General features: G+C 37.1%; 1 protein-coding gene across 6 annotated transcripts in view; it reads left to right on the forward strand.

Annotated features, from left to right (window-relative positions):
- The first annotated feature begins 2,253 nt into the window (after positions 1-2,253).
- Positions 2,254-26,406, forward strand: part of GPR174 (G protein-coupled receptor 174) — a 32,721-nt gene continuing 8,568 nt past the window's right edge. For 3 of the 6 annotated variants that reach the window (XM_047076273.1, XM_047076274.1, XM_047076275.1), the window contains exon 1: positions 4,265-4,467. The gene's annotated coding sequence lies outside the window, so the exon portion shown is untranslated. Of the gene's footprint in view, positions 2,357-3,410; positions 4,091-4,264; positions 4,468-26,406 lie in introns of those variants that run through there. The other 3 variants (XM_047076277.1, XM_047076276.1, XM_047076278.1) reach the window with 3 other exon arrangements.

A 26,406-nucleotide genomic window follows, 5' to 3' on the forward strand; every position in this document is an offset into this window, starting at 1 on the left:
TCTTTGTGCCTGTTTTTGTAAGTTACGTAAGTCAGTTACGTTTCCTGTTCTTGAGAGTAATGGCCTTATAAAGAAGAGGTCCTGTAGTGCTCTGCAGTATAGTGTCCTTTGTTCCCCAGAGCCTGGTATTTCCGGTAGTATCTCTAATGTATGTTGTGTTTGCTCTGCTATTTTATCTTGGCTGCTTTATCCTTTGGGCCAGTCATCTTTAGAGGCTCTCTTTTCCTGTTGTATGCAATGTTTGGTCCCTGGCCTGAATGTGGTGAGTTTTAAGCAGGTGTTCTGTGGTCTGCTTGTGAAATGAGACCTGTTGCCGCAGTCTCTGTAATTGTGTCCTTGCAATATTCCCAGCACTTCTGGGGTAGGGGTCCCACCACCCTGGACTGAGGGAAGCATGACTTGGAAGGGAAGGTTGGTTCTACTAGAGTGTGGGAGTGGGGGTGGGTATTGGTGTTAGCAAGTTAGTGAATTTCAGGCCTATGCCAGTTTCTGCAGGTGACCCTGTGCTTATGATGAGGGAAGGGAAGGGAAGGGAAATGGTGCCTGCTAGGTTTTTTGTTCTTGTAGGGATTTCTCCGTGAACACTGACTCTCTGGTACATACTCTGAGATGAGCAAATAACCCCATTATGTGCCCCAAGTGCTCTTCATATCATTTTTTCTATACTGTAAGTTCACAGACTGTTTGCCCTGCTTTCTCTCCAAGAGCAGCCCAATGCTCTCTATGCTATTTTGGACCCAAGCCCCCCAAAGACCTTTAACACTCCAGGCATTAAGCCCAGCTGGTTGTCAGCTATTATGAAATTCATTCCCTCTTGCTTTCCAAACCAAATGGTGTTGGTATTCCTTTCCCCATGCACTCCCCTTGTGTTAGTCTGTCTCTCACCCTCCTCCACCACCATAGCTCTGTCCCCACTGCAGAGGCCACAATCCATTTCTCTATGAAACCATGTCTCTGTACTTCCTACCTTCTTCGATGTGTCCTCTTCTCTACCTTTAGTTGTGGAGTTTGTTCCTGCAGTTTTCAGGTCAATTTCTGGTGTATTTAGGATTATTTGATAGTCATTTAGCTGTGTTTGTGAGAGGAGGTAAGGCTAGGGTCCTCTTACTTTGCTACTACTTTCCATTTTTTAAATATATTTTTAATATATTTTATATTTCATAATTACATGATTGAGGAAGTATGTGTAAATTGTCTTGACCTCTATCTCTAATTTGACTGGGCTTAAACTTTTTCTTTTTAAGTAGATCTGAGTGAGTCAAGATGTCCACCCTTTTTACATATAAAGACAGAGCCATAGAATTTAGCCTTTGAGTTTATTTGATATTTGGCCTTTCCTCTGTAACTAAATAAGACAAACCTTTCCACAGATTATATAATAGTGAATAAATTACCCATATCATTGATGCCATTAGACCCTGGCCAGATGGAAATGATGTTGGTGAGGACATTGTCTTAAAAGTCAAGAAACCTGGGTCTAAGTGGCAGCTTTATCATTAATTCACTGTGAAACATGAATCAGGTCCTTCTCTCTTAACTTATTAATCTTTAAAATGATAACTTAGACTACATCATGACTCCTACTGCATTCAGCTCTGAAAGTATTATTTGAGCAATTTGGAGTGGAATTTAACAATGTTCTTATAGGAGCATAAGTTGGATTCTCATCGAGGTAAATTTCCTTGACCTAAATAAGAAAGATAAGTATAGACTAGGTCAGGAAACTTTACCACCAGGTAGTTTTTCAAAATATATAGATTGGCTCCTATGTGTTCTATCTGAGACAGCCAGCTGAAACCTCAAGACTGATCTGTCTGTACCCAAACTTTATTTGGTGGAAGAAGACAGGAGAAAAATGAGGATAATAAAATGTGATCCTGTACAAAGAAGCAAAATTTATGAGTTTTTAGAAATTTGCAAAATACTGTCACTTCTGTAATTATTGAAATCCTTCCATTCTTAAGAGATACAGCCCAAACTCTCATTCTCCTGAAGACTTGCTTGACTTGCATCCTGAAATTCCATTTCTTATCCCAGCCCTCCTGGGATCCCTGACGTCCTCTGTAAAATATTACAGAAGTAGAAATAACATTTTTAGGCCCTTATGACATGTATGCTGCCTTATAATTTAGGCAATTAGATAGTGTCTTAATTGCTTAACTAGATTCTAAAAAGTTTCTGGGAAGCAGTATCCTTTCCTTTACCATCAGCTCTCTTGTACTCTTTTCCTTTTCTCTTTTCAGCTATATTTGATCTACTGGTCTGCATTTGGCAGTTATTCAGTAAGTGCTGAATGGAGCTAAGGTTGTGTGAATGGAGAGAGCATCACAATAAACTCTGGACACAACAAACGCAAGTAGGACAATTTTCTTTAAATAAACACAGAATTAATGCCACATTCTTCCAGACTGTGGGGTACAGAATAAAAGGATACAGAAGGGGCAATGAATTGTGATCTCTTGTCAATATAGCTGACCTAATGAAAATTTAGATTAATTTACCCTTTCCCCTATATTTTCTCCACTTATTCAGAACTACACTCAACATAGCTTAGTGCAAAATCATTAAAGATTGGCAACTCAGTTTTCATTCCCTGGAATCTATTCAATTTTCTTTTATATCTTGCTCTCATTATCTATTTTTATCTTTCCAATCCTAATAAATTTATTCACACCAAGGTTTTCAACTAAATATATTTCTAAGAGTGTCAAGATTTGAAAATCAACACTTCAGGAAGAAAGGAATGCTTACCCCCAAAGAATTTGTTTTTCAGGCATTAGTGAAAAAAATATTTTGAGGTAGGGGCGCCTGGGTGGCGCAGTCGGTTAAGCGTCCGACTTCAGCCAGGTCACGATCTCGCGGTCCGTGAGTTCGAGCCCCGCGTCAGGCTCTGGCCTGATGGCTCAGAGCCTGGAGCCTGTTTCCAATTCTGTGTCTCCCTCTCTCTCTGCCCCTCCCCCGTTCATGCTCTGTCTCTCTCTGTCCCAAAAATAAATAAACGTTGAAAAAAAATTAAAAAAAATATTTTGAGGTAAAGAGTCCTACAGATGCTTCCCAATGCTTCCTATAATATGCCATACAGATATGTCCTGGAATAAAACTGGATTTGCATTAATATACTTCTTTCTCCCATGGTACATGTGAAAATTTCCTTTGCTCTGATCTAAAATACTATGCAAGTCTTGGAGATTGCCTTCAGCTGCCCCTTGTCCATTTCACAGGTGTACTGCTGCAGGTAGAATATGTTAGGCATCTAATACAGTGTAGTCCTAGGCTCTGGGGCTCTGAAGGTGCTTGGAACACCATCTTCAACGGGTTGTGGCTACAGGTCTGGGCTACAGAAAACCAGCCTCTTTTCACCCAATTATTCCTAACCACTGTGAGGAAATGAAGGTTTACTTATACTTCCTGGCAGAGGACTCTGAGGGGAATGGGGAGTGGGTGGACAGGAAGTGTGAGGTGAGTTATGTATCTTTAAGTTTTTCTTAAGGAGTAGAGTATTTATTTTAATATCAGGGGTTTAAATGTCTGTATATCTAAGAATACTCTAGGCAGAGGTCATTCCCACTTTGAACTCTCCTGTTGGGAGCTACCTAAGGGTCAATCTTAGGTAAGGAGTGTCCACTTTGGTACCTGAACACAACAATTGAGGGGCTTAGAGAAAGGATCACGATGAAGATTGTAGTGGTCCACTATGAAAGGGGCCAGAGGGCACATAGTTTCTACAAAAGACTCCATAAACAAATAAACCACGCATTGTCACAAACTCAAAGCTAAGTGCAACCACAGGATTGGAAGACAATGCACTGTCGCCCTATAAATAGAAACAAAAGTTTATTTGCTTAATGTGAAGCTTTGCAGCCTGTATTTACAGCCCAAAAATAGTTCTTCATAATTAATCAGAGATAAAGAGGCAGAGAGACAGAGAGAGAGAAAAGAGAGAGAGAGAGAAGAGAGAGAGAGAACAAGCACAGGCAAGCTTGCTAGCTCAAGCTACCGCCTGGAAAACGGAAATGTTCAGTGTGCACAGAGGCTTGCATATTTCACGCTGACATCTCACTACCATGTTTTCCAACATGGTAGTGGTTAGGTAATGCTGAGAATTTTATTTCTTTCTTTTTTTTTTTTTTACCTTTGCTATCTTCATTTTTGTTTTGGCTTTATTATATTTTGTTTTATTTTTACTCTTTCTTCCCTCCTTGTCTCCCTCCTCCCTCCCTTTCTTTTCTTTCTTTTTCTTCTTTATCTTTCACTCTTTCTCTATCTCCTTTCCTTTTGTCTTTCTTTATCTCATTTTTAAGAGGTTGTGTTTTTTTGTTTGTTTGTTTTTTGGTGATGGAAAAGGATGTTGGTTTTTCTCAGAACAAGGAGCTGGAATTGAGGTACAGATCAATAGCATCCTTGTTGAAGTGGCTGTCACTTGAATTCTTTGGAAATCATTGGAGAAAACAGAAAGAAACTGAAACGGTAGGCTCCAGTTTTTAATGAATTAGATCTTATCTGTATCTTTTACCATTAATATCTAGAACTGTTTTCTTCACACCAAGGTCTGGGTAATCTGTCAGATCTAAGGGTGGTATGGATATCATGAACCTGGACCATCCTTGTATGTCATTTCCTTAGTATTTGCACAAACAAAAATAATTATACACTTGACTGCTTAATATGGGAAGGGGGAGGTAACTTTTAACGGGGAGAAATTTAAGTTTGACATGGAGAGGTTTTTCTAATGTGTTTCACTCAATTGATATTGAATAAAATAGCCCTGTGAACATTTGTAATTTAAGCAACTCTATATTAAGTAGAGTTACTTGCAGAATATGCAGGATGTTTTTTATCTACTCTTAGTTATAACTTTTTGTAGGTGATAGTTTCTCTGATAAATGATTTAAATGGTTAGATTTCTGTTATTTTCAAAATGAGCTATGATTAAAAAATAAGAACTATAATGTCTCAGGACATTTACCAACATGAATACATATTCTTATCAGCTTGTAAAAGTTATATATTTTTACTGTAAAAGTGAATTGTAATTAATGTTAAGTGTAAAGATTCTGCTTTCAAAGAAAGCACTCCAGAACAACAACAACAACAATAACAAACAACAACAACAAAAACATGTTTATAATGAGAGAGGAGAAATAAGAAGACAAGAGACTTATTTACTCTGTTTCTCATACATAAGCTTTATCTATCAGAATAATCAGTACATTACAATCAATAATGGGTTAAATGATTTTAGATTAAATTTACATTTTTAGATACTCATCATCAACATATTTTGACAAAATGTAAGTAAAATTGTTTTCTGGTTTGCGTGTTGCTTTTCTTTTATGCTCAAGTAGAAAATATTGAGGAAGGCACCTTCTAACTTTAAACCCAATGATAAGGCTATCAGTAGCATGTAACTTCTAGAAGCTGCATTTAGAGATTTTAAAAAAGGAAAGGATGTATGTCCATGGTGCAACATGACCCAAGATAAAAATCTCAAATGATTTTCTGCTCCTTCCTTTCTCTACTGTCAACAGTGGTGTCCTTGGACTTCGTTTTGTTTTTTAATTTCTTTTTCATGGACTTTATTTTATACTGCTCTAATCTTTCCAGGGAAGTAAAAAAGTTATAATTTTATTCAACTAGAGCTAAATTTGTTAGAGAGCTTTGGGTCATTCAGCAAGGAGTATTTCTTTCAGGCAGCTGCTGTAAATATCAGGTATTGTGGCAAAGGCATTAATCTTATAGATGGGATTCAAGTTTTTCATCCCAAGGAAAGATTCCACCAGCCACATTAGTAAATATTTGGATCACATGAAAGTCATCCTCCAGGAACTTTGTATCAGAGGGGGTATTTTTTTTTATTATAGAAAATATTCTTTGTACTTGTAAACACATGTACTGCTCTCTCTTACTGTATGTTTGCAATAGTTACATTTCTGTGAGACAGGAATCATTTAAAATACCAATTCTGTGTGGGCTGGTACAGTATGGTACAGAATATTGTAAAGGTGAATAAATACAAAGTGGGACATTGATTCCTCCAAAAATCTCACTGAATTTTCACCTAGAGACCCTTAGGAATGAATGAACTCAATTTTCCCCCTGTGTACTAGGTAAGTGAAATGAAAAGTAGAAAGAAGCATGCTTTATACCTTCCTTTTATAGACACTATTAGCACCAATCAGATGCTCAGAACTGAAAAGGAAATTAAACTCTTTCTTCTGACCCCTGCCTAATCCTGAAAGAAAGAACTACAGATAGTGCTGTTTCCCTTGCCCATTAAAGTTACATCCCAAAAGCCTTTGTCTTGTGACATAGGTCTAGAGAATCAGTCTGCAGACCACGAGTTAAAGGAAATTATTAGAAACGGATTCAAAACCTGTCACTTACAGGAGCAATGGAAAAACACCTTAGACTCTTTTATGCTTTGAAAAGTGACACAGATTGACAGTTTGCATTTTAAAGCTGGAAAAGCTGAGATTCAGAGAATTGAAGTGACCGAACCAAGTACCTCTGTGAGTCTATGACAGAGAAAAGACTGCAACTTAGGTCTCTGATACCTCATCAGTGCTCATTTTACTTTTTTATTACTGCTGAATAAGGCTTAAGGATTAAGAGACATATGTATTAATCATTGGGAAATGTTAAAGATGTCCTTTTGAAATCACTCAAGAATGAAGGGGCACACTTCAGGCTTCTCCCAAGGGCCCTGATAATTTAGCAAATTTTGCTTTGCTGGGCTTTACTATGGTTTTCTTGCAAGAATAGGAGAAAATTGTTCTATTGTTCCCACAGAAAAAACCCAAAATTAAAATGAATATAAACAAAATGATATAATAAACATTAACACAGACCTGTCCATGTACTGGATGCTTTTGTGCATTATCATGTGCCAGTGCAACAGTTTGGGAAAGCTATAAAACATCAGAAAGTACTCAGGAAGTTCTGAGGTCTAGGATATTCCAAATTTGAGAAAGGAGTAAAGATTACAGGGTAAAAATAAAGGTAAAACAGCCTTAGAATAAAGTGTGAGGAAGTTAATATTATAATAATTGGTAGTATGTGAATACAGAAAAGGGTATAGTCATTAGTGCCTTGATTATTACTGCTTATCATATAACAGCATAATATCTGGGACTTGAAAATTAAAGTGGGTTTTCTTGGTATAGTCATTGAAAGATAATCCATAGAGGAGAGTGTGCTTCAGAGGAATAACTTTTACTTGTAGCAATGACTGCCTTAGTATCAGCCAGAAATCAAGATGCAGACAGAGTTCCTGAGAAATCATCAGAAGTACAGGAATTTAACCAAAATCAAGTCTGGGGATGGGTACAGGCCAAGAAATTCACTAAATCTAACTAGCTAGTGAGGAAACAGAAGTTTAAACCATTGGCCATGATCGGCAGGTGGATCATGAAAAGCATGATTTGAGCCCAGAACATGAGCCAATGCTGTCCATTTGGGCTCAAATGTATCTTGGACAGCATAATTACTATCTCACTAGGTACCTAAAATATATGCAATGTAAGTCATGAACTCAAAAAGCCCTTCAATTCCTTCCTTACTTCTTGAAAATATATTCGTTTCTTCCGAAAGCTTTTGCTCAATGCCACACTATTTACGAAAGGGAATGGTAAGGCTTCTTCCACATTCTCAGAAGCAGAAGAGAGCATGTAATTTAGTTATAATTATAGTTACACAGTTAAAACTCTTTTCAGCTTTACTTGGTAGATCATATTCAGATATTTCTCATAAGCTAATAACATATTACCAGATATTTCTTTTTTAAATGTTTTTTTTTTAATTCCAGTTACCTAAGATATAGTATAGTATTAGTTGCAGGTATAAAGTTTAGTGATCCAACACCTCCATACAACACTCCATGCTCATCACAAGTGCACTCCTTAATTACCATCAGCTATTTAACTCATTCCTCCACCCACCTCCCCTTGTGTAACCATCACTTTGTTCTCTATAGTCAAGAGTCTAGGGGCGCCTGGGTGGCGCAGTCGGTTAAGCGTCCGACTTCAGCCAGGTCACGATCTCGCGGTCCGCAAGTTCGAGCCCCGCGTCGGGCTCTGGGCTGATGGCTCAGAGCCTGGAGCCTGTTTCCGATTCTGTGTCTCCCTCTCTCTCTGCCCCTCCCCCATTCATGCTCTGTCTCTCTCTGTCCCAAAAATAAATTAACGTTGAAAAAAAAAAATTAAAAAAAAAAAGAGTCTAATCCTTAGTTTGTCTCCCTCTATTTTTCCCTATGCTCCTTTGTTTTGTTTCTTAAATTCCACTTATGAGTGAAAACATACAGTATTTGTCTTTTGCTGATTGACTTATTTCACTTAGCATAATAATCCCAAATTCCTTTCATTTCATTGTGAATGACAAGATTTCATTCTTTTGATGGCTGAGTAATATTCCATTATATATATGAAAATATAATGGTGTGATATATATGCACTACATCTTCTTTATCCATTCATCAGTCAATGGACACTTGACTGAATATACGTATATGTATATGTATATGTATATGTATATGTATGTAGATTGATTTGGGTAGTATAGACATTTTAACAATGTTTGTTATTCCAATCTATGAGCATGGAATGTCTTTCCATGTTTTTGTGTTGTCTTCAATTTCTTTCATAGTTTTTTTCATAGTTTTCTTTTTATAGTTTTTAGAGTACACGTTTTCCCCCCTTTTTTACCAGATATTTCTTATAGGTTAATGACTTATTTTTATATGCTAAAATAATTCTTACACTTTATTTATAGGATAACATTAACGATACTTATTTACTGTTTGGAATATCTACTCATTTTTAGGTGATACAAGGTGACCTGTGAATTGGTTCTTTCTTTTTTCAAGTTTATTTATTAATTTTGAGAGAGAGTGAGCACATATGCAAGTGGGGGGACGAAAAGAGAGATAGAGGGAGAGAGAGAGAGAGAGAGAGAGAATCCCAAGCATGCTCCACACTTCCAGTGTAGAGCATGGCGCAGGGTTCAAACTTACAAACTGTGAGATCATGACCTGAGCCAAAATCAAGAGTCTGATGTTTAACTGACTGAGACACCCAGGCACCCCAAGTTCTTTAAAACTGAAAATCTGTTACGCTGAGTGGTTCCTCTATTTTGAGTGTGTCAGACCAAATGGTGTGCCAGAAAATAAATGACATCTAAAAGATCAATTGATTTATTATTTATCAAATGTGTTTTTTCAACAGCTATTTAATTCCAAACCTCCAGAAGGAAATGTTTTCTTGACATTTGTGGTTGATGTCACATCAATATGTATAAATAGAGACACCCTGATTACAAAGGTGAATAAAATAGCAAGACAGTGACTACAAACTATAGAAAAAAATTTTGTTTTAAATTAAGCTTCACAATTTATGACTTCAAGTTATATTACAAACCTTAATGATCATACAGTATTGTGCTGCCACAAAAATAGACACATCAATCAATGGAAAAGGATAGAAAACCCAGAAATTAACCCACAACTATATGGTCAATTAAATTTCAACAAAGCTGGAAAAAATATCCAATGGGAAAAAGAGAGTTTCTTCAAAAATTGGTGTTGGGAAAAATGAACACCAACGTGCAAAAAAAAAAAAAAGAAAAGAAAAGAAACTGGACCACTTTTTTACACCATACACAAAACTAAATTCAAAATGGATTAAATACCTGAATGTGGTGACTTGAAATCATGAAAGTTTTAGGAGATCACACAGGCAGTAACCGCTTTGATATTGGCCATAGAAACTTCTTTCTAGATATATCTCCCGAGGCAAAGGAGACAAAAGCAAAAATAAACTTCTGGGACTTCATAAAAATAAAAAGCTGCTGCACAGCAAAGGAAACAATCATGAAAACCTAAAGGGAACCTAAAGAATGAGAAAAGATATTTGCAAATGACATATCTGATAAAGGTTTACTATCCAAAATATATAAAGAAATTATAAAACTAAACCCTACAAAATAGAATAATCCAATTAAAAATGAGCAGAAGACATGAATAGACATTTTTCCAAAGAAGACATACAGGTGGCCAACAGTCACATGAAAAAAATGCTCAACATCATTGATCATCAGGGAAATAGAAATCAAAACTACAATGAGATATCATGTCACACCTGTCAGAATGGCTAAATTCAACAACACAAGAAACAACAGGCATTGGGAAGGATGTGGAGAAAGGGGATCTCTTTTGGTAAGAAGGCAAACTGGTGCAGCCACTCTGGAAAATAGCATGGAAGTTCCTCAAAAAGTTAAAAATAGAACTACCCTATGATCGACCTATTGAACTACTAAGTATTTACCTAAAGAATACAAAACTACTAATTCAAAGGGATACACGCACCCTGATGTCTATAGCAGCATTATCTACAATAGAAAAATTATGGAAACAACACAAGTGTCCAGTGACTGATGAATGTATAAAGTGAATGTACACACACACACACACACACACACACCATATGTATATGTAATGGAATATTAGTCATAAAAAAAGAATGAAATCTTGCCACTTGCAATGATGTGGATGGAATTAGAGAGTATTATGCTTAGGAAATCAGTCAGAGAAAGAAAAATACCACATGATTTTATTCATATGTGGAATTTAAGAAACAAAAAAAAAATGAGAAACTGACTCGTGTAGAGAACAAACTGATGGTTATCAGAGGGGAGGTGGATGGTGGGATGGGTAAAATAGGTCATGGGGATTAATATGTACCAATTTCAAAATTGGTTATTCTTTTCTTATATTGAAGCCATGTGAACTAAGAAGTAGGGGGGAGTAAAACATATAAAATAGGGAATAAAGTAGATTAAAAATGGGGATCATAGAAAGCATAGATAAAATACTTTCTCTTCAACCAATATTTACTGTGTTTACTATTTTTCAAGTGTAGTATGGTTAATAATTGGAGTTTTTTTCCATAGGACCAAGGCTTTGTAGTTACAGGATGACTGTCACAGGTTCAGAATACAATATATGGCTATATTACAGAGAGAATTAATGAAATCTAATTCACATACTTAAGTTTAGGAGCTCAGTGTTGTAACCATCTGACCCAACCATCAACAGAACTCTGAGAAACTAACTAACTAGCTAACTAACTAACTAACTAACAGGTACAAGGTTTTAGGATAGTCTGTCTCGTGATTATGTGGTTATTCCCCACATCCTCCTGCTCTCTATACCCCACCCTCCATGTCTATGCTTTCTTATCTAAGAGGAAGTAGAGGAAGAACCTTGAGACATGCATCCCTGAACTCTGTTCTAAATTATATTTTCGGCAAGCACGAATCAGAAATTTGAGCTTTAGATTGTACTCTTTTGGGACTGGTTAGGGGTATAAACCTGAACAAAGGAGTAAACTTCTTCATTTTTCAGTTTCACTATTTGTGAGAATAGTATGATTGAGGGCACCTCTCTTTCAGGGGTATTAATCACCATGCAAATACCTAATAGATACTTCTAATTACTTTGTTTAGAATTCTTCCGTAAAATTTGCAAAATGTCATGTGCAATTGGATTGAAATTATACTGGAAAAGTAAGGTTACACCTGCCTTCCACCTGTCAGATTTCTTTCAGCACATGGAAACATTATGCTTGGTCAAACTTCAACCTTAAATTATTTATAAGGAACATAACTGTTATAAGGTTTAAAGATGAAAAAATAAGAAATAGAAATATGAGTTTTATGGTTTAATAAAATAACTGCTTTTAGAAAGGCCATATGGAATGACCCAACCACATTAAAAACTATGCTGGGTTTGTACCCTACATATATGGCAGCTTTCTATAGAGCTTAGTACTTGACTTGCTCAATTTAGCAATCAATTTTATTCAATTTCTCTCTCATTTTGTGTATTGTGTTGCTGCTGACAGTCCACAAGTTTTCAAGTAGAGAGGCATGTCTTCTTTTTCTCTCCAGCATGGTAACTTGATTTACAACGAGGTATTGCTCATCTCGTCACTTAATTCTTTTTCCCTAGACTGATAATGTAGCAAATTGTAGCAGCAGGAAAGGACTGGACAAAAAAGAACATTTGTCCCATTTTCGTTACTTTATCCAGTCTTGCATGCCAGTGAAAATGGATGTCTGTATGTCTGTGTTTCTGTATGTAGGAATGGGGATAAAGAGAGAGGGAAGAGACAGGAATAGGTGTTGATTTTTTTTCTGCATGTAGTAAGAACACTGGTTCTTATTGCATTGAAGAAACAAAAATGAAGGACATGTGTTTTCAATGATTTACACACTGGTGTCTATTTAAAGATTGACAGCCCTTAATAAAGTAAACAAAGCTTACATCCAAATGGTCTGACTATATGAGGACTAAAGTATCCACTAATATATTAGAGAGTGTAGAGTTGGAAGTGTGATGTGGATAAAAGAACCCCAAGCTTTTTAACTAAAATGTACGTTCTAGTAGTGGCTTTGCCATTAAGTTGTTATGTAACTAAGAAGGGATACCTTACTTTCTCTAGCCCTCAGTTACTTTGTTTCTTAACAACAAAGCATTAATATAGATTAATAGATTATTAATAAATAATTCTAAAATTTAATATTTTAAAAAAATATTCAATCACTTCTACCAGCAATTGAAAAAATATATATAATAAGGTTTATTGAATTGTCAGCATACTGACAAAAGAAAAAAAAAAAGAAAAACTGCGTACTGCTCCAGATGCTCAAGACGATTGTGTTGACTGAACTTGTTGAATTATTTACTCCATGTGTAGGCTGATGAGAAAGTTTAGTGTAATATATGAAGGGTACAAATTGTTTAAAACCTCTCCCTTACTCTCCTCCCTTGGTACTGTCCTGTGTTTTTCTTGGATCTGTGATGGTTCCCATGAATTATTTAAAACAAGACTACTGGAGGCACCTGGGTGGCTCAGTCAGTTAGGTGTGTGACTTTAGCTCAGGTCATGATCTTATGGTTCATGGGTTTGAGCCCTGTGTCAGGCTCTGTGCTGACAGCTCAGAGCCTGGAGCCTGCTTTGGATTCTGTCTCCCTCTCTCTCTGCCCCTCTCCAACTCGTTCTCTCTCTCTCTCTCTCTCCCTCTCAAAAATAAATAAACATTAAAAAAATTATAAAAATATAAGACTCCTGGGAAAGTGCCTGCATGGTCTCAGTGAAGTTTGTGCATAACATCTTCTACTTCTTGGTCATGGATACATTAGCTTAAATCCACTGATAAAATCTCAGTCTTTTTGAGCTTAAAAAATAGAGACACTGTCTTTATTTCGCTTAGCATTATATCTTCTAGGTCAGTTAATGTTGTTGCAAATGGTAAGATCACATTATTTTTTATGGATGAGTAATATCGCTTTCTATACCTTTTTTTAATCCATTTACTAAGGATAGGCACTTGGGTTGCTTTCATATCTTGGCTATTGTAAATAATGCTGCAATAAACATAGGGGTATATATATCTTTTAGAATTAGTGTTTTCATTTTCTTTGGGCAAATACCCAGTAGTGGAATTATTGTGTCTATTGTAATTATATTTTTAATTATTTCAAGGAATTTCCACACTTTTTTTCACAGTGGCTGCACCAATTTGCAGTCCCACCAACAGTGCTTAAGTGTTTATTTTTCTTCACATCATCACCAACACTTGTTATTTATTGTACTTTTGAGTTTAGCCATTCTGACATGTGTAAGGTGATATCTCATTGTGGTTGTGATTTATATTTCCCTGATGATTAATGATGTTGAGCATCTTTCCATGTGTCTGCTGGTCATCTGTATGTCTTCTTTGGAAAAAAGTTTTTAGGTCCTCTGCCCATTTTTAACCAGATCATTTTTTTGTGTGTTGAGTTGTATAAGTCCTTTATATATTTTGGAAATAACCCATTATTATTCTATCATTTTCAATTTTTTTTTCAACGTTTTTTAATTTATTTTTGGGACAGAGAGAGACAGAGCATGAACGGGGGAGGGGCAGAGAGAGAGGGAGACACAGAATCGGAAACAGGCTCCAGGCTCTGAGCCATCAGCCCAGAGCCTGACGCGGGGCTCGAACTCACGGACCGCGAGATCGTGACCTGGCTGAAGTCGGACGCTTAACCGACTGCGCCACCCAGGCGCCCCTATTCTATCATTTTCTTTTTAAAAAATTTTTTTTTTCAACATTTATTTATTTTTGGGACAGAGAGAGACAGAGCATGAACGGGGGAGGGGCAGAGAGAGAGGGAGACACAGAATCGGAAACAGGCTCCAGGCTCCGAGCCATCAGCCCAGAGCCTGACGTGGGGCTTGAACTCACGGACCGTGAGATCGTGACCTGGCTGAAGTCGGACGCTTAACCGACTGCGCCACCCAGGCGCCCCAATCATTTTCAAATAACTTCTCCCTTTCAGTAGGTTGCTTTTTTGTTTTGTTGATGGTTTCCTTCACTGTGTGCAAGTCTTGTATTTTGGTGTAGCCCCAACAATTTAACTTTGCTTTTGTTTCACTTGCCAGATGAAACATACCTAGGAAAATGTTGTTATGGCCCATGTCAAAGAAATTACTGTCTATGTTTTCTTCAAGGAATGTTATGGTTTCAGGTCTCACAATTAGGTCTTTAATCCATTTTGAGTTTATTTTTGTATATAGTGTAAGGAAGTCGTCCAAATTCATTCTTTTTCATGTAGCTGTCCAGGTTTCTCAACACCATATCTTTCCAAATATATATTCTTCTCTCCTTTGTCATAGCTTAATTAATTAATAATAATGTGTGGATTTGTTTCTGGGCTGTGTATTCTACTCCACTTATCTCTATCTATTTTTGTCCCAGTACCATGTTGTTTTGATTATTGCAGCTTCCTAGTGTATCTTAAAATCTGGGGGGCGCCTGGGTGGCGCAGTCGGTTAAGCGTCCGGCTTCAGCCAGGTCACGATCTCGCGGTCCGTGAGTTCGAGCCCCGCGTCAGGCTCTGGGCTGATGGCTCAGAGCCTGGAGCCTGTTTCCGATTCTGTGTCTCCCTCTCTCTCTGCCCCTCCCCCGTTCATGCTCTGTCTCTCTCTGTCCCAAAAATAAATAAACGTTAAAAAAAATTTAAAAAAAAAAAAAAAGAAAAAAAAGAAAAAAATAAAAAAAGATAAAAAAAAATCTGGGATTGTGATATCTACAGTTTTATTCTTCTTTTTCAAGATTGTTTTGGATATTTGGGGTCTTTATTGGTTCCATGTCCAATTTTAGCATTATTTGTTCTAGTTCTGTGAAAAATACTGCTGGTATTTTTTATAGGAAGCGCATTATATGTATATATTTCTTTGGGTAGTATGGACATTTTAACAATATTTATTCTCCCAATCGGTGAGCAAGAAATATCTTTCCATTTCATTGTGTCATTTTAAGTTTCTTTCGTCAGTATTTTATAGTTTTAGAGTACATATTTCACCTTCTTGGTTAAATTTGTTCCTCAGTGTTCTATTATTTTTGATGCAATTGCAATTGGGACTGTTTTCTTAATTTATCTTTCTTCTACTTCATTATTAGTGTACAGAAATGCTAAATATTTCTTTATATTAATTTTGTTTCCTGCAAATTTGCTGAATTCATTTATCAGTTCTAGCAGTTTTTTGGTAGTATCTTTAGGGTTTTCTATATAGAGTATCATATCATCTGCAAATAGTGCCAGTTTTTTAATTTATTTTATTTTATTTTTAACATTTGTTTATTTTGGGGACATAGAGAGACAGAGCATGAAAGGGGGGAGGGTCAGAGAGAGAGGAAGACACAGAATCTGAAACAGGATCCAGACTCTGAACTGTCAGCACTGAGCCTGACGCCGGGCTCGAACTCACAGACTGTGAGATCATGACCTGAGCCAAAGTCGGACGCTTAACCGAGTGAGCCACCCAGGCACCCCAACAGTGACAGTTTTACTTCTTCCTTACCAATTTGGATGCCTTTTTTTTCCCTTTTCTGATTACTGTGGATAAGATTTCAAGTACTATGTTGAATAAAAGTGGCGAGAATGGATATCCTTGTTTTGTTCCAAATATTAGAAAAAAAAAACTCTCAGTTTTTCCCCATTAGGTATGATGTTAGCTGTAGTTTTCATTATATGGCTTTCGTTATGTTGAGGTATGTTCCCTCTAAGCTTACTTTGTTGAGGGTTTTTATCGCGAATGGATGCTGTACTTTGTCAAATGCTTTGTCTGCATGTATTGAGTTGAACATATGGCTTTTATCCTTTCTCCTGTTAATGTGGTATATCTAATTGATTGATCTGAGAATATCAAAACACACTTGTATCTCAAAAGTAAATCCCCTGATGAGGAGTGACGTTGAGCATCTTTTCATGTGCCTGGGAAGGAAAAAAAAAGTTAGAGAGGGAGAGAGCCAAACCATAAGAGACTCTTAAAAACAGAATAAACTGAGGGTTGATGGGAGGGTGGGAAGGAGGGGGGTGGGTGATGGGCATTGAGGAGGGCACCTGTTGGGCTGAGCACTGGGTGTTGTATGGAAACCAATTTGACAATAAATTTCATATTAAAAAAAAGTAAATCCCACTTGATCATGGTGACTGATTTTTAGCAAAATATTTATTTATTTATTTTGGAGAACACAAGTGGGGGAGGGGCACAGAAAGGGGCACAGAGGATCTGAAGCAGGCTCTGTGCTGACATACTGACAGCAGTGAGCTCGATGTGGTACTTGAACTCATGAACCACAAGATCATGACCTTAGCTGAAGTCAGATACTTAACCAACTGGGCCACCCAGGTGACCTAGTGACTTTTTAAAAGGTATTATTGGACTTGGTTTGCTAATATTATGTTGGAGATTTTTTCATCTAGGCTCATTAGAGATATTGGTCTGTAGTTTTATGTAGTGTATTTAACTGTTTTTAGTATTAGGGCAATGCTGGCCTTATAGAATGAATTTGGAAGCTTTCTTTCCTCTTCTATTTTTTGAAATGCTCTGAGAAGTATAGGTAGTAACTCTTCTTTTAATGTTTGGTAGAATTCACCCATGAAGGCATCTGTTCCTGGACTTTGTCTGCTGGGAGTTTATGATTACTGAGTCCATTTCATTGCTAGTAATCTGTCTTTTCATTTTTTTATTACTTCCTGATTCTATTTAGAAGCGTTATTATTTGCATGGATTTATACATTTCTTCTAGGTTGTACAATTTTTTGGCATACATTTTTTTGTCATGTCAATACAAATTCTTTCCATTTCTCTGGTGTCAGTTGCTATTTCTCTTTCTTCATCTGATTTTATTTATTTGCCTTTTTTGTGCCTGGCTAAAGGTTTAACAATTTTTTTTCAGTCTTTTCAAAGAAACAGTTACTAGTTTTATTGATCTGTTTTTTTGTTTTGTTTTGTTTTTTGTTTTTTGTTTTTTTAGTCTCCATGTCATTTATTTCTATTCTAATCATTATTTTTACCTTCCTTCTACTGGCTTTCGGCTTTGATTTTTTTTTTATTTTTCTAGCACATTTAAGTGTATGTTTAGGTTATTTATTTGAAGTTGTTTTTATTCCTTAGGTAAGCCTGTGTTATTATAATCTTTTTTCTCACAACAGCCTTTGCTGCATCCCAAAGATATTTGACTATTGTGCTTCTATTTTCATTTCTCTCCATTTGTTATTTTATTTTATCCTTGATTTCTTTAAAAAAAAATAATGATTATTTAATTTTGAGAGAAAGAGATAGAACATCAGCAGAGGAGGGGTAGAGAGAGAGGGAGACACAGAATCTGAAGTGGAGGACTTGAACTAATGGACCATGAGATTGTGACCTGAGCTGAAGTTGGATGCTTAACCGACTGAGCCACCCAAGTGCCCCTCTCCTTGATTTCTTGGTTGACCCATTAATGGTTGACTAGCATTTTATTTAGCCTTCATGTATTTGTGTTATTTCAAGATTTTTCTTGTGGTTGATTTCTAGTTTCATACCATTGCTGTTGACAAAGAATCAAGATATGATTTTGACTTTTAAAAAAATGAGGCTTGGGGCGCCTGGGTGGCACAGTCGGTTAAGCGTCCAACTTCAGCCAGGTCAGATCTCGCGGTCCGGGAGTTCGAGCCCCGCGTCAGGCTCTGGGCTGATGGCTCGGAGCCTGGAGCCTGTTTCCGATTCTGTGTCTCCCTCTCTCTCTGCCCCTCCCCCGTTCATGCTCTGTCTCTCTCTGTCCCAAAAATAAATAAAAAAAAATGAGGCTTTTTTGTGGCCTAATATGTGATATATTCTGGAAGATGTAGCATATGCACTTGAAAAGAGTGCATTTGACTGCTTTTGAATAAAATGTTTTGAATATATATTAATTCCATATTTTCCAATGTATCATTCAAAGCTACTGTTTCCTTGTTGATTTTCTGTCTGGATGATCTATCCATTTTTTTAAGTGGAGTGTTAAAGTCCCTTATTGTATTATAGATTTTTGCTTTTATATCTGTTAATACTTGCTTTATTTCTTTGGCTGTTCCCATTCTGAGTCCATAAATATTTGCAATTGTTATATATTCTTGTTGATTATTTCATGATTACATGAAAGAATACTTTGTTTTTTTGTTACAATCTTTGTTTTAAAGTGTCCTTTGTTTTTTGTTACAATCTTTGTTTTAAAGTCTATTTTGTTTGATATAAGTACTGCTACCAGTTTTTTTTCCCCTTCCGTTTGCATGATAAATGTTTTTACATCTTTTCACTTTCAATCTGCAGATTTCTTCAGGTCTGTCATGAGTCTCTTGTATGCAGAATATAGATGGATGTTGCTTTTTTGTACATTTATTTCTCCCTGTGTCTTTGCTCCATTTAGTGCATTTATAATGAAAGTAATTATTGATAAGTATGCACTTACTGCCATTTTGTTACTTGTTTTACAGTTGTATTTTTTCTCTGTTCCTTTTTTTTTCTTGCTCTCTTCCCTTATAGTTTGATGGCTTTCTTTAGCGATATGCTTGGGTTCCTCTCAGTATACTTTTTGCAATTCCATTATAGGTTTTTTTTTTATTTGTGGTTACCATTAGGTTTATATACAACACCCTATGTATATAGGAATCTATATTATGTTGATGGTTGCTTAGGTTTAAAACCATCTTAAGTAAGCACTAAATTTTTACTCCACCCTCCATGTTATATGTATAGATGTCATACTGTGTATCTTTTTATTATGTGAATTAATTGACTGATTTTTGTTGATATAATTGATTTACTGCTTTTGTGCTTTAACCTCCACACTGGTTTTATAAGTGATCAATCTATTACTTTTATTATGTTTCTATGTACTTGTAAAAATGTTTCCTCTTCTAATTTTCTCCTGATTATGGCATTTTCTCTCCACTCAAAGAATTTCCTTTAATGTTTCTTGTAAGGTAAGTTTAGTGGTGATGAACTCCTTTAAATTGTGTTTGTCTTGGAAACTCTTTATTAAATTCTCCTTCTATCTTGAATAGTGGCCTTGCTTGATAGAATTTTTTTTCTGCAGTTTTTTTTCTTTTTTTACAGTTTCTTTTTTTTTTTTACAGTTTTTTTACACTTTTAAAATATCATCCCACTCCCTGAAAACATTTCTGCTGAAATATCAGCTGACAGCCTTATGGGGTTTCCCTTTTATGTAACTGTTTTTTTTTTCTTGCTCCTTTTAAAGCTCTCTATCACTACTTTTTACCATTTTAATTATTATGTGTCTTGGTGCAAACCTCCTTGGCTTCATTTTGTTGGTAGCTCTCTGTGATTCCTGAATCTGGATGTCTGTTTCCTTCCCCACATTAGGGAATTTTTCAGCTTTTTTTTTTTGTCAAATTAATTTTCCATCCTTTTATTCTCTTTCTTTTCTTTCTAGAATCCTTATAATTCCAATATTATTACAACTTATGAAGTCATTGAGTTCCCTTAACCTATTCCCATTTTTTATTAATTTTTCTTTGCCATTTAGCTTGGTTAGTTTCTATTAACTTGTCTCCCAGGTCTCTGATCTGTTTTCCTATTTCCTCTACTATATATTCTTTCTAGTGTATTTTTAAGTTCAGTTATTGAGTTCCTCATCTCTGACTGGTTCTCTCTCTCTCTCTCTCTCTCTCTCTCTCTTACATTTTCTGTCTCTTTGCTGAAGGTCTCAGGCATATTGCCAATCTCCATTCCATTTAACTCCTTTTGCTGTGATTTTTCCCTGCTCTTCTGCTTGGAACATATTCCCCTGTCTCCTCATGTTGTTTAAATTTCTGTGTTTGTTTCTGTGTATTAGGAAGTTCAGTTATGGTCTGATCTTGACAGTAATGGCCTTATGAAGATGAGGTCCTGCAGTGCACTGTAGGGCAATGTCTCTTGGTCACTGGAACCAGGTACTTCAGGGGTGTCTTCTATGTGTGTTGCATGCACCTTACTATGGTGGTTGAACTGTGTTTGCCTTAAGTCCAGTAGGCTGTAAGGGCCTACTTTGCCTGTTGTAGGCAGGTTTTTGTCCTTGTACCTTGAAGGGGCCAGTCTAGGGTTGCTTTATTATTATACTTGGGTCAGACCAGATGCCTGCTTTTTTCTGGGGCTGCTTTTGCACTGAACTTCAGAGTGTTCTCCTTACATTGTCCCCTGAGAAGATTTACTTGATGGGTGGAACCTGCAGTCAGACCTAGATATTTCCTTCAGTTTGTCTCTTGGGGTTGCAGTGACCCCAAATTAAAAGGGCTTTCTCTTTGTGAAGTTTTGTTGGCAGGTGGAGCTGGCAGTCAGACAAGATATCTGTCCCCATCCCACTGCTGGGGCCATGGTTGGGTTGTGTGTGTAGTTATCTTTCCTTCTCTCCAGGGCAGGATTCACTTTGGAAGGACTACTGTTGAGTGGGTTGGACTGGATAGGCAACTATGCAGAACATGGGGATGGGGCCTGCAGTGTTTGCAAACTAGGTGAAGAGTGTTCAAGTTGGTTTCAGCAGGTATCTGGCTATTTAGGTTGGCAATGGGGAGAGAAGTCATGCCCACCAGTTATTTTGTCTTTGAAGTATTTTAAATATCCTTGTTACTTCAGCACATGTTCTGAAATTAGTAAATAAATCTCCTTCCCATATACTTCAGACACTTTTTAAACTGCTGCTTCTATGTTGTATCTTTCAGGGTGGGTTGTTTATTATACTGTCTCTTTAATAGCTGGGATTAAATTTTCCCTCGGGCTCTTCCACAGTTAAAAATGCTGATTTTGGGGGCGCCTGGGTGGCGCAGTCGGTTAAGCGTCTGACTTCAGCCAGGTCACGATCTCGCGGTCCGTGGGTTCGAGCCCTACGTCGGGCTCTGGGCTGATGGCTCAGAGCCTGGAGCCTGTTTCCAATTCTGTGTCTCCCTCTCTCTCTGCCCCTCCCCCGTTCATGATCTGTCTCTCTCTGTCCCAAAAATAAATAAACGTTGAAAAAAAAATTTTTAAAAAAATGCTGATTTTTAAAGCACCCAGAGTTAAGCTGTTCTTAGTGTAAAAGTGCAAATTTAAGCCCCACTGTTTTTCAAAGCCAAATGTTATGAGGATTCATCTGCCCAGTGCAGGTCCCTTGTATCTGGGGTGCCTGCTGTGGGGCCTATTCCTCTTCTTTTCCATGCTTGTGGTGTCCCTCCCATGTGTGGTTACTCTGACCAGGAGTTTGGTTCATAACCACATTTCTTTCCCTACTACCATTTTTATGTGATCTCTTCTCTAGGATTAACTATGGAAAGTCTGTTTTGCCAAGCTTTGGGTTGTTGCCTGGGTTAGATGCACTGGTGTGGCTATTTGGCGTATTCCTGGGTGGAGGTAAACTTAGGATCCACTTATTCACCTTCTTCCCAGGCTAATAAAATCAAGCTTTGTACTAGTTTTAAACTGTGAGAACTCAAAGGAACTTCAGGGATAATACAGCCTAACTATTAAATTTTACAGATGAAATATTGAGGCCCAGAGATAAAAGTAATTTTTCCAAAGTCATTTCACCAATTAGTGGTAAAGTGAAGACTAGAAGCAGGTGTCCTATGTCTATGACTTGTATTTTCCCCCCTATACCCTGCTTTCTCTCAGCTTATGTGTCCTGTCTTGGGAGTTGAAAAAAAAAACAGAAAGTAACCCAGAATACTTTTAGGGCATATGATTTTTCTAGAAGAAATTGATGAAGTGACCCCCACCATCTTTTTGATATCTTACATGATTCCTGTCCATGAAATATAATAAGTAAAAAGATATTTTTTTTAATTTTTTTTTCAGCGTTTATTTATTTTTGGGACAGAGAGAGACAGAGAATGAACGGGGGAGGGGCAGAGAGAGAGGGAGACACAGAATCGGAAACAGGCTCCAGGCTCTGAGCCATCAGCCCAGAGCCCGACGCGGGGCTCGAACTCACAGACCGCGAGATCGTGACCTGGCTGAAGTCGGACGCTTAACCGACTGCGCCACCCAGGCGCCCCAGTAAAAAGATTTTTTAAAAGTGCCTGAGAATATTCACCACTTTAATTAAATCTGTTTCTGTCCAGCTGGATTCGTCTGGTGATGTTTATGATTAGTCTGTAACTCTACTCAGTCACTGAATTCTGTCCCTATGAAATATTGTTCTAGTTTGTCTTCACATATCTGTCCCACTCCAGTAGTATTTGGATAGTCTTGGCTATGCCTTCACATACAACAAAGGACCAGTAGATTTCTTTCCTAGCCCCCATGACAGACTACTATGGATTCTGGGCTCCTGGGAATGCCTTTGGCTTACACTAGTCTGTTTTATCCTCACTATTTTTTCTTCATCAAGTCTTTTTAAAGCATTTATTGAGAAGTCCCTGTATACCAAACATCTTATTTAGCATATGTTGGAGGTCAGAAGAAAAGGACAAATGATATGTATTGGCATCTATTATGTGCTAAGCACTGTCTTACTGGATTTTACTTGGGATATTTCAGGTAATTTTAACAATACACCCCAGGAGTATACATTATTGTACTCATTGTACAAGAGGAAGAAACTGAGGTTAGGGTAGGGAGAAGAACAGAAAGCAAGTGGTTCAAGATTTCCCAACTGAAGCTGGCATTTTAACTCTAGTCACTTTTAAAGGAGACCCCTCCCCAAGAAGCTTGGAGTCTAGATGAGAAAAGGTTCTTAAAAGGATTAGATCAATACAAATTTGTTTAGGTGGAAGCTATTATGTTGGTTGCCTGCCTTCTATGTTTCCTGCCCACTCCTCTCTTTTGTAGAATTCTCTGCCAACACTTATGATATAATCTGGATTTTCTATTCTGTTCTATTGATGTATGCATCTATTTTTGTGCTAGTACCATACATACTATTTCGATTATTACAGCTTTGTAATATAACTTGAAGTCCAGAATTGTGATGTCTCCAGCTTTATTATTCTTTTTCAAGATTGCTTTGCCTATTCTCAGTCTTTTATGGTTCCATATAAAAGTATTATCTAAGGACAGGATCTAGCATTTGTCATTAAAATCCAAAAATGAGATCCCATATTTTAGATTAATTGCCCTCTCACTGGGGTATCAAATGTCTCATAGACAGTTTTTTAGAGTAATTATTGAGAGCTACATGGGTATATTTTAGGGTAATCACTGAAAGCTAGACAATCTCTTCTGTTTGTCACTTGCATTTTAATATTTAAAATCTTAAAATTTAAATTATTTTTAACAGGATTTTATGCAGTTTCTAAAGACCTCAAATATCTGCTGAGAAGCTTCCATAATATCTGTTTCTTCTTTAACACAAAAGGTATAGATTTTGAATAATGTAGTGCAGAGAAAATGGCCTTAAGATATAAGTAAGATACAACTAACTATGGCGGAAAAAGTACTAAGCATCAAGAACAAAAAAGCTGAGCAGAAAAGCACAATGCAAAACAACAAACAAACAAACAACAACAACAACAAGAACTCTATTGTCCATTACACATGATATGGAAAGACTGAGTTTGTTTAGGGTACTGATATTCCCCAGGAAAAGCTGCCAGTTTTAAGTTCCTGGACTCCATCTTTAAAGGTGGAAGTCTGGTATTCCAAGTCTATGTGTCCTCAATAAGGAATATGTCTTGTTAAGAAGGAGGTTTGGCCCCAGCCAACAAATAGGAAAGAATTTGTAGTTTCTTTTTTCTTAAAGAAGCACTTTTTGGCAGCTCTGGAAATCACACCATATTAGGTAGCCACCTACACCCAAAATGAAAGCCAACTCTGGAGTGAGGCCGTGGAGACTGGTTTAATTTTCCACTCCACTCTTGCTCTTTTTACCAGACCTCATAAAGTTGCTTTATTCCTCCACTTTTGCAGCCTATTAATCCTGTAAAGTAGTGGATACGAAACACTCTCAAAGAGAAAATTGCAAGAAAAGGACTGCAAATGAAAACAGCCAGAAGGACTTGGTTATCTTGGATCTTAGTTTATTTTATATAAACTTGGAAGCTTTTAACTTTCCTTAATAAAAATTCTCTTTTTGTCCAAATTCTGATGTCTGGTCTGAAACTCCAGATAAGCATTTAGAAGAGTGGAGGAAAATCCCCAAAGCAATGTCAGCACTGAGAACAGGAAATACATACAGTTTTCCCACTGTAACATAACTTGCGATTTTCTCATCACATTTACAAAGTGAATAATTTCAAATATAATATTTAAAATAAAACTCAGTGAGGGGCGCCTGGGTGGCGCAGTCGGTTAAGCGTCCGACTTCAGCCAGGTCACGATCTCGCGGTCCGTGAGTTCGAGCCCCGCGTCGGGCTCTGGGCTGATGGCTCAGAGCCTGGAGCCTGTTTCCGATTCTGTGTCTCCCTCTCTGTCTGCCCCTCCCCCGTTCATGCTCTGTCTCTCTCTGTCCCAAAAATAAATAAACGTTGAAAAAAAAAATTTATAAAATAAAACTCAGTGAAATGGTGAGTAATTCAAACCAAAATTTAGGATACATACACCCTAGTGGTAAAAATAGGAGACACTGATAGCTAGATAGTTGGCTACATGTAAATTCTAAACTGCTCAGTGTTTTATAATATCTATCAAAAGTAATGTACTGCTTTCTCTTATATTTTAATAACGTATAAATAAAGACTTGAGACCCACTATGAACCACAAGTTAAACAGTAGTCAACAATATGAGGCTATATGCAAATTGTTTGTAAAATAGCATACCATATATGAGACATAAAGGGATTCTCTCCCATTGTATTAAGCTCTGGTCTAGATGTTCAATAAACATGGTTGAATCAAATTGAGTTCCTACTACACGAAAAGTAGCCAGGCACTTTAGGGGTAAAGGGTCATATACATCAATAAAAAAATAGTGTTTGTTGGTAATGAGCTAACAATTTTGTGGAATGAATAAGAAAGCATATTTCTAATACAAAGTGCTATAGGAGTTCACAGGTGAATATAATCATAATCAGGCAGAAGATAATGAAAGCTTTCATGAGGAAGTTGACATTTTTTTTGAAGAGTGGCCTTGGAAGATAGGCAGGATTTCAATAGGTAAAGATGGGAATATATCACTTTAAGCAGATGGAGAACTCAAGAACCCAGACAATGGAGATAGGAAAGCACAGAGAATCCCTACAAGGACCTAGTTTTGGTATGGAACTTAAGAAAAAGACTGTATTGATATTGAAATTGCCCTTTATAACTCAAGGAAGACTCTCATATTTGAAAGCTCTTGGATTTGTTTCTCTTGCGATCTTGTTAAAATATAGCTACCTTGTCTCTGTCCTTTGGAAGTTAAGAATTGTTCCATCTGGGGGCCGCCTGGGTGGCTCAGTCGGTTAAGTGTCCAACTTCAGCTCCGATCATAATCTCAGGGTTCTTGAGTTTTAGCCCCACGTCAGGCCCTCGTCTGTGCTCAGCTGTCAGCACAGAGTCTGGAGTCTGCTTCAGATTCTGTGTCTCCCTCTCTGTCCCCCATCCACTTGCTCTCAAAAATAAATAAACATTAAAAATAGAATTAAAAAAAATAATGTTCCATCTGGAAATATTCATTTTTAACATGCACTCCAGTTTTCCCAGAGACCACATTTTGAGAAACACTGCTTAAGAAAAAGGGAAAGAATAAAAATAAATACCTTTATTTTCTTTTTAATTTTTTCATGTTTATTTATTTTTTGAGAAAGTGTGTGTGAGCAGGCAAGGAGCAGAGAGAGAGGGAGATGCAGCATCCAAAACAGGCTCCAGGCTCTGAGCTGTCAGAACAGAGCCTGATGCGGGGTCAAACCCACAAACCAGGAGATTATGACCTGAGCTGAAGTCAGATGCTTAACTGACTGAACCACCCAGGGGCCCCTAAAATAAATACCTTTAAATCACATGTATAAGACCAAGTCCCTGAGAGGAACTGTATAAGAACAAACTTACATGGTTTAATGGATAGTAGACGCAAGGAAGTGGATAGTGGCTATATTACTTGTTAATTATCAGTGCAGATTTCATAGCCTCTGGGGTCGTCAATACCATTTGGTGTGACTTTGTCTCCAGGATA

Source organism: Lynx rufus, unplaced genomic scaffold (genome assembly GCF_022079265.1).
Source record: "Lynx rufus isolate CCGP_SWC_20201006 ecotype Redwood Valley unplaced genomic scaffold, mLynRuf1.p SCAF_14, whole genome shotgun sequence".
Lineage (NCBI taxonomy): Eukaryota > Metazoa > Chordata > Mammalia > Carnivora > Felidae > Lynx > Lynx rufus.